Source organism: Pinus tabuliformis, chromosome 3_2 (assembly GCF_031772625.1).
Source record: "Pinus tabuliformis cultivar Carrire ecotype Pingquan chromosome 3_2, CPIR1, whole genome shotgun sequence".
In the NCBI taxonomy this organism is placed as follows: domain Eukaryota; kingdom Viridiplantae; phylum Streptophyta; class Pinopsida; order Pinales; family Pinaceae; genus Pinus; species Pinus tabuliformis.
In genome coordinates, this window is record NC_142302.1 from 1,077,221,939 (window position 1) to 1,077,227,367 (window position 5,429).

At 39.6% G+C, this 5,429-nt stretch overlaps 1 protein-coding gene across 1 annotated transcript in view; it reads left to right on the forward strand.

Annotated features, from left to right (window-relative positions):
- LOC149184408 (uncharacterized) overlaps positions 1 to 5,429 on the forward strand; it is a 102,053-nt gene that overhangs the window by 55,522 nt on the left and 41,102 nt on the right. The gene's annotated exons all lie outside the window — the stretch shown is intronic.

Genomic DNA, 5,429 nt, shown 5'->3' on the forward strand with positions numbered 1-5,429 from the left:
ACTGCCAATAAATAATCCTGTAATTATTTGGCTTGAGGCGAAATCCCAGGTATGTAAGCCCATCCCCTAAGGGTTGTGAACATAAATTAAAGAGTTTTGTAATGCTTCTTATCTCTTCTCGATCACCATAAGAATATATGATTAAATATTTATTTTCGTTAACCATCATCCCCATAGTAGCATCGAATCTTTGGATAATATAGTGTAATTTTTGTATGGAAACCATTCCAAAGGTGAGGATGTCGCCCACGAAATAGTTGTGTAATATTAGTATGGTATCCCAGGAGGATACCACAAAACAGGCCCAAGGACCATGCAACAATTATTTTAAGGTTGAGTCCATCCATCAGCAGGATAAAGAGTAATGGTGAGAGTGAACATCCCTGTCGTAGTCCCCTCCTTGCTTTGAAAAAACTAGAAGGATAACCATTTACAATGACTGCGTATTGGACAGGTGTGACACAAGACATGATCCACTAAACCATATGGATCGATAAACCAATCTTAGTCAAAACGAGATGCAAGAGTGACCAATCAACATAGTCATATGCCTTCTTTAAGTCAACCTTCATGATCAATGCCTCCAATTTCTTTGTATGTATGGAATGCATAGCTTCATGTGCAGTAGCCACCGCATCATGAATCAACCTGTTATGGAGAAAGCCAAAGTTTCCTGAGAGATATGAATAGAAAGAGTATTCTTAATCCGCTTTGCGATGATCTTTGATATATGTTTGTAGCAAGTATTACAGAGTGAAATAGGTCTAATGTCTAAGAAGGTAGAAGTATCAGTCACCTTCAGGATCAGTGCAATAAATGTAGAATTAATGGATCCAGTTACCTTACCAGATATTCTCACTTCTTCCACCATTTCTAGAAATTCCTTTCCCATCAAATCAAAGAAGTGCAGAAAAATATCCACTGTCCAACTGTTTGGGCTCGAGCATTTATCTTTAGAAAAGGATTTCAATACCCGGAGAATTTCATTTTTGGAAATCGGTCTATGCAATACTTTATTTTGCTCCCTCATTAAACATCTCGAGGTATTCCATCGTAGCCCAAATATGATCTTCAATGTCTACGCCCAATCCATCCTAGTAGAAAGTCTCAAAAAAGTGTACAACTTCTCTTTGTATCTCCTCAGTCGTATACACCTTCTCTCCATTCCTGCCAAGTATATGCCAAACGGAATTTATATTTTTCCGGTGATTTGCATATTTATGAAAGAAATGAGTGTTTTTACCCCACTCCTTGAGCCACAATGCTCTGCTTTTCCTTCTGCATTCCAAAGATTTCAGTCTATCCCACATAGATATAAAAGGGTCGCCCCGCTCCATGTCCCTCTTAAGACAGACCATTTCTTCCATAATATCCTTCAGTTCCTGAGAGAGTGATTTCTTCTTGAGTCTCTCCCAAATTCTGGCCTGACTTTTGAGAATTTGTAGTTTCTCAGAGACGAATGCCATTGGAGAAATATTCTCTTCCCTCGTCACTGAGAGCCAAGTAGTCTTTATCAATTCATTGAATTCTGCATCCTCTAACCAAATTTTGGTGAATTTAAAGGGAATCCCCAACCGAATTTGTTCCGACCACAACTATGGGAAGGTGGTATGATATAAAAGTGCAATCAACCTAGGATCTCCAATTTCCCAGTTTTTTAATCAGATTCTCATGAAATAAGAAGTGGTCCAGTCGCTTCCCTATATGATCTTCCCCAAATCATCCATTATGCCAAGTAGGAGAGCGAGGGTTGGGTCGGACGTCCACTAGGTGATTAGAATCAAATATGTGATATAAACGGTCGGAAATTGGATCCATTTTGCATTGAGACCCCCTGGATTCCTCCCTGGATATAGTTGCATTAAAATATCCAACCAAAATGAGTGATTGAATTTTGAGAATATTGCATGCTTCCATACGATCCCAAAAGGAAATTTGATCATTATATGACGCACACATATTTAGGAAACAAATTCTATCTGCTACTCCACGAATATGTCCTGTCAATAGAATACCAACAAAACATTTATATCCCTACAGTGTGGCCCATCGAGGGTCCCATAATACAACAATACCCCCAGATAAGCCACAAAAGTCCACAACAACCATGCCAATCTGGAAAAAAAGAATTGAAATATGAAATGACTTTTGCAGATGCAGTCATAGTTTCCTGTAGCATTATGATGAAAGGTCGGATCGACCCAAGAAGGTGTTTGAGGGCCAGTTATTTCGACAGATTCCCCAAACCTCTCAAATTCAGAGACAGGCAGTTCATGAGGAGGTTCCAGAGGTGGGCGCAATTGCTCCAAGGGCCCGAGAGTCATATGAAGAGATGATGGGAATATCTCTCAAATCAGAAGTATCTAGAAAGTGTAGGGGCTTAATCGTCGAACCTTTCTTGTAGTGTCAGGACCCCTTATCCCGACGCCTTCTAACAATGATATTGCGAGTCGAATTAGGGTTGATTGATGGAGGGGATTTATGAGATAAGCCTTTCTGGATGGAAAGAGCAACAAGATCCATTGTAGGGTTGACCATCAAGAACTCAATAGCACTCCCAAACGAGTTGTGAGGGGAGTTGTCATGTCTTGGGATCGTAGGGGAATGGGGGGAGGAAACCGGATTTGGAGTAAGAGCAAAATCCACCGGGGGAGGATCGATATGTGGCGAGGATGCAGGGGGACATAAAGGTATAGAGCGGTTACTAGGGCAGGGAACAGAAGGGCAAGTGGAAGATGGGTGTCCCCACTAGAAGGTGAGAGACCCCGACTCTTTCCGAGAGTTGACACAGGGGCTTGGGAAGGGCAAGGAGAAGTAGAGAGATAGAGACGAAAAATCATAATTAAACAGAGATTTCTCAGTACAAACATCAGTACCTGTAATCGGAATCTGAACCACTTGTTCCCCAATCGAACAGCTCTGCCTCCATCCATCGCGATGTCGATCAACACTCCTTTGCATATGTCATCTAGGGCATCGATCTAAAATGTGACCAGTATGATGGCACAAAAAACATTTAAAAGGAATGCCCTAGTGGTCTAGGCATTTTCTGTGAAGAAGTTGTCCCCATTCCAAGTCCAAATGCTCTGGGAGCCCACCAAAGAAACCAAGTTCAACCAATATCCATGCCACCCGCTTATCCCGAGCACCCAAACAACCCGGGTCAATATATATAAACCTTCCAATTGCATCCCCAATCTCCTTCAGGACATGTCTGGTCCATAATTCTAATGGTAAACCCGACAATTTTACACAGACAAAATTATCCTTGGGAGTATCACGAAGGGGATTAAAACCAACATACCATCGATGGCGCTGTAAAAAACTTCTCCCTTGAACCCTTGCATATGTCGTCTAGTGCATCGATCTAAAAGGTGACCAATATGATGGCACAACAAACATCTAAAAGGAATGCCCCAGTAGTCTAGGTGTTTTCTGTGAAGAAGTTGTCCCCATTCCAAGTCGATATGCTCCGGGAGCCCACCAAAGAAACCAAGTTCAACCAATATCCACGCCACCTGCTTATCTCGAGCAACAACCCGGGTCAATATATATAAACCTTCCAATTACATCTCCAATCTCCTCAAGGACATGTCTAGTCCATAATTCTAATGGTAAACCCGACAATTTTACACAGACAAAATCATCCTTGGGAGTATCATGAAAGGGATTAAAACCAACATACCATCGATGGAGCTGTAATAAACTTCTCCCCTGAACCCACGATCACCTCGCGATGCGTTCCAAGTCATCCTGATGCAGGTAGTGGAAGCTATACCAAGAGGAGTTCATTAGTCAACTAGCTTTAGGAGAATATCCTAAAATGGGAGTCCACTGTGTCCTAATCCAGTCCCGCATGTTTTGAAGAGGAGGTTCCGCAAATGCCCAACACCCAATAAGTGCACACCCAATAGGTGCACGTTTTTGTAAATTGGTAACTCTATCCCATAATACATTATAACCAAAACTAAGTAGTTTCGTCTTAGAGGATGGAGAGATAAATTTTTTGCGATCCTTATTCATCGATCAAATTCTGTTGCCTTGGTGCGAATGAACCTTATGAACCTTTTCTTGAGGCCCCGCATGAAGTCCACCTGCCAGAAGATGTGAAACAGGGAGAAGGGACGCACAATCCGAGGGGCCACGATCCGTCACGTGAGACCGTTTATTAAGTTATTTCAATTCAGCCTCCAAGGTGGCATGAATGAAGGCCTCATGGACAGACACATCAACATTTAAAATCTAAAATACGACCATCAATGTTTTCCATGTCATTCAGTGCAAGGCATTCAACAATATGGGCCAAGTGCACAAAAGAGACGTGTCAAGCGGTCACCCAACCTACAACCAGGGGTGAAAAGTAGGGATCCCACCGCTCTGGGGATCAACACCTCCCCACCATAAAATATCCTTTCTTTATTATATGAAGTCAGAGCCACGTAAACAACATTCCTTCATCCAACGTTGAATTCCCAGGTTTGTCAGACAATCAGAGCATCAAGAATTTAGGTCTTTACGCAACCTCATAACAGCTAGAAAAGGAAATAATGATCCCGACCTAGAAAGAAATATAGATGTTCCAGCGTAAAATGAAATCAAGGAATAGTCATCAAGCCTCCTGTCAACAAATTCAAATCCAGCAGAAGAAGGAATGTGGCACCTTGCCTAATTGTCACCTGTTTAGACAAGTCCCAATTTTATCATGATTCAAATTTGGAAATTGTCTTTTATTTTAAATGAATTTAAACACTGAAAAATCTACGCTAATTTTAAATTGATCATAACTAAAATCTTCCATAAGTTTGTGAAAATTGCTCTATTTTCTTATAACAGTAAACAAATTAATTTAAGCAAATTGCAAATTCTGAAAATATTTTAAAATTTGACTGACAAGAACTAAATCTATCCTTTCAATAATTGCTAGAAAGGTGTGGGTAACTTGACTAAATTAAGTTAAATCAATTTATGTTGTAGTGATATTAAGATCCCCTTAAATCTGTATGTACTTAGCACCAAAAAACATAAAGTCCAAAATTAAGAGAAATTTAAGCTGGTTGGTTTTAACAACCTAAAACATACGCACACAAATAAAACATGAAAAAATAAGAAGCAAGAAACAATAAAACCTCGAAGAAAAAATTCATTAAATTATATCATTCCTTTATCTTAAATATAATGTACATCTCACCTCTTATAAAATTATAAGCAATCATGAGAGTTCATTTAAACTCAATTATTCCATTTTAACCCACCACATAACCTTACACATCCTTATAATTCATTTCTAACTAATTTTATCAAATCACATATAAGAATTACTCCAACACATTTCATAATAAATTTCCTACTTAAAAATACATTGGCATGATTTTATGTTTTGTGTCAAATTCACTTCCTATAGACCATTTGATATATGTACACAGTTATTA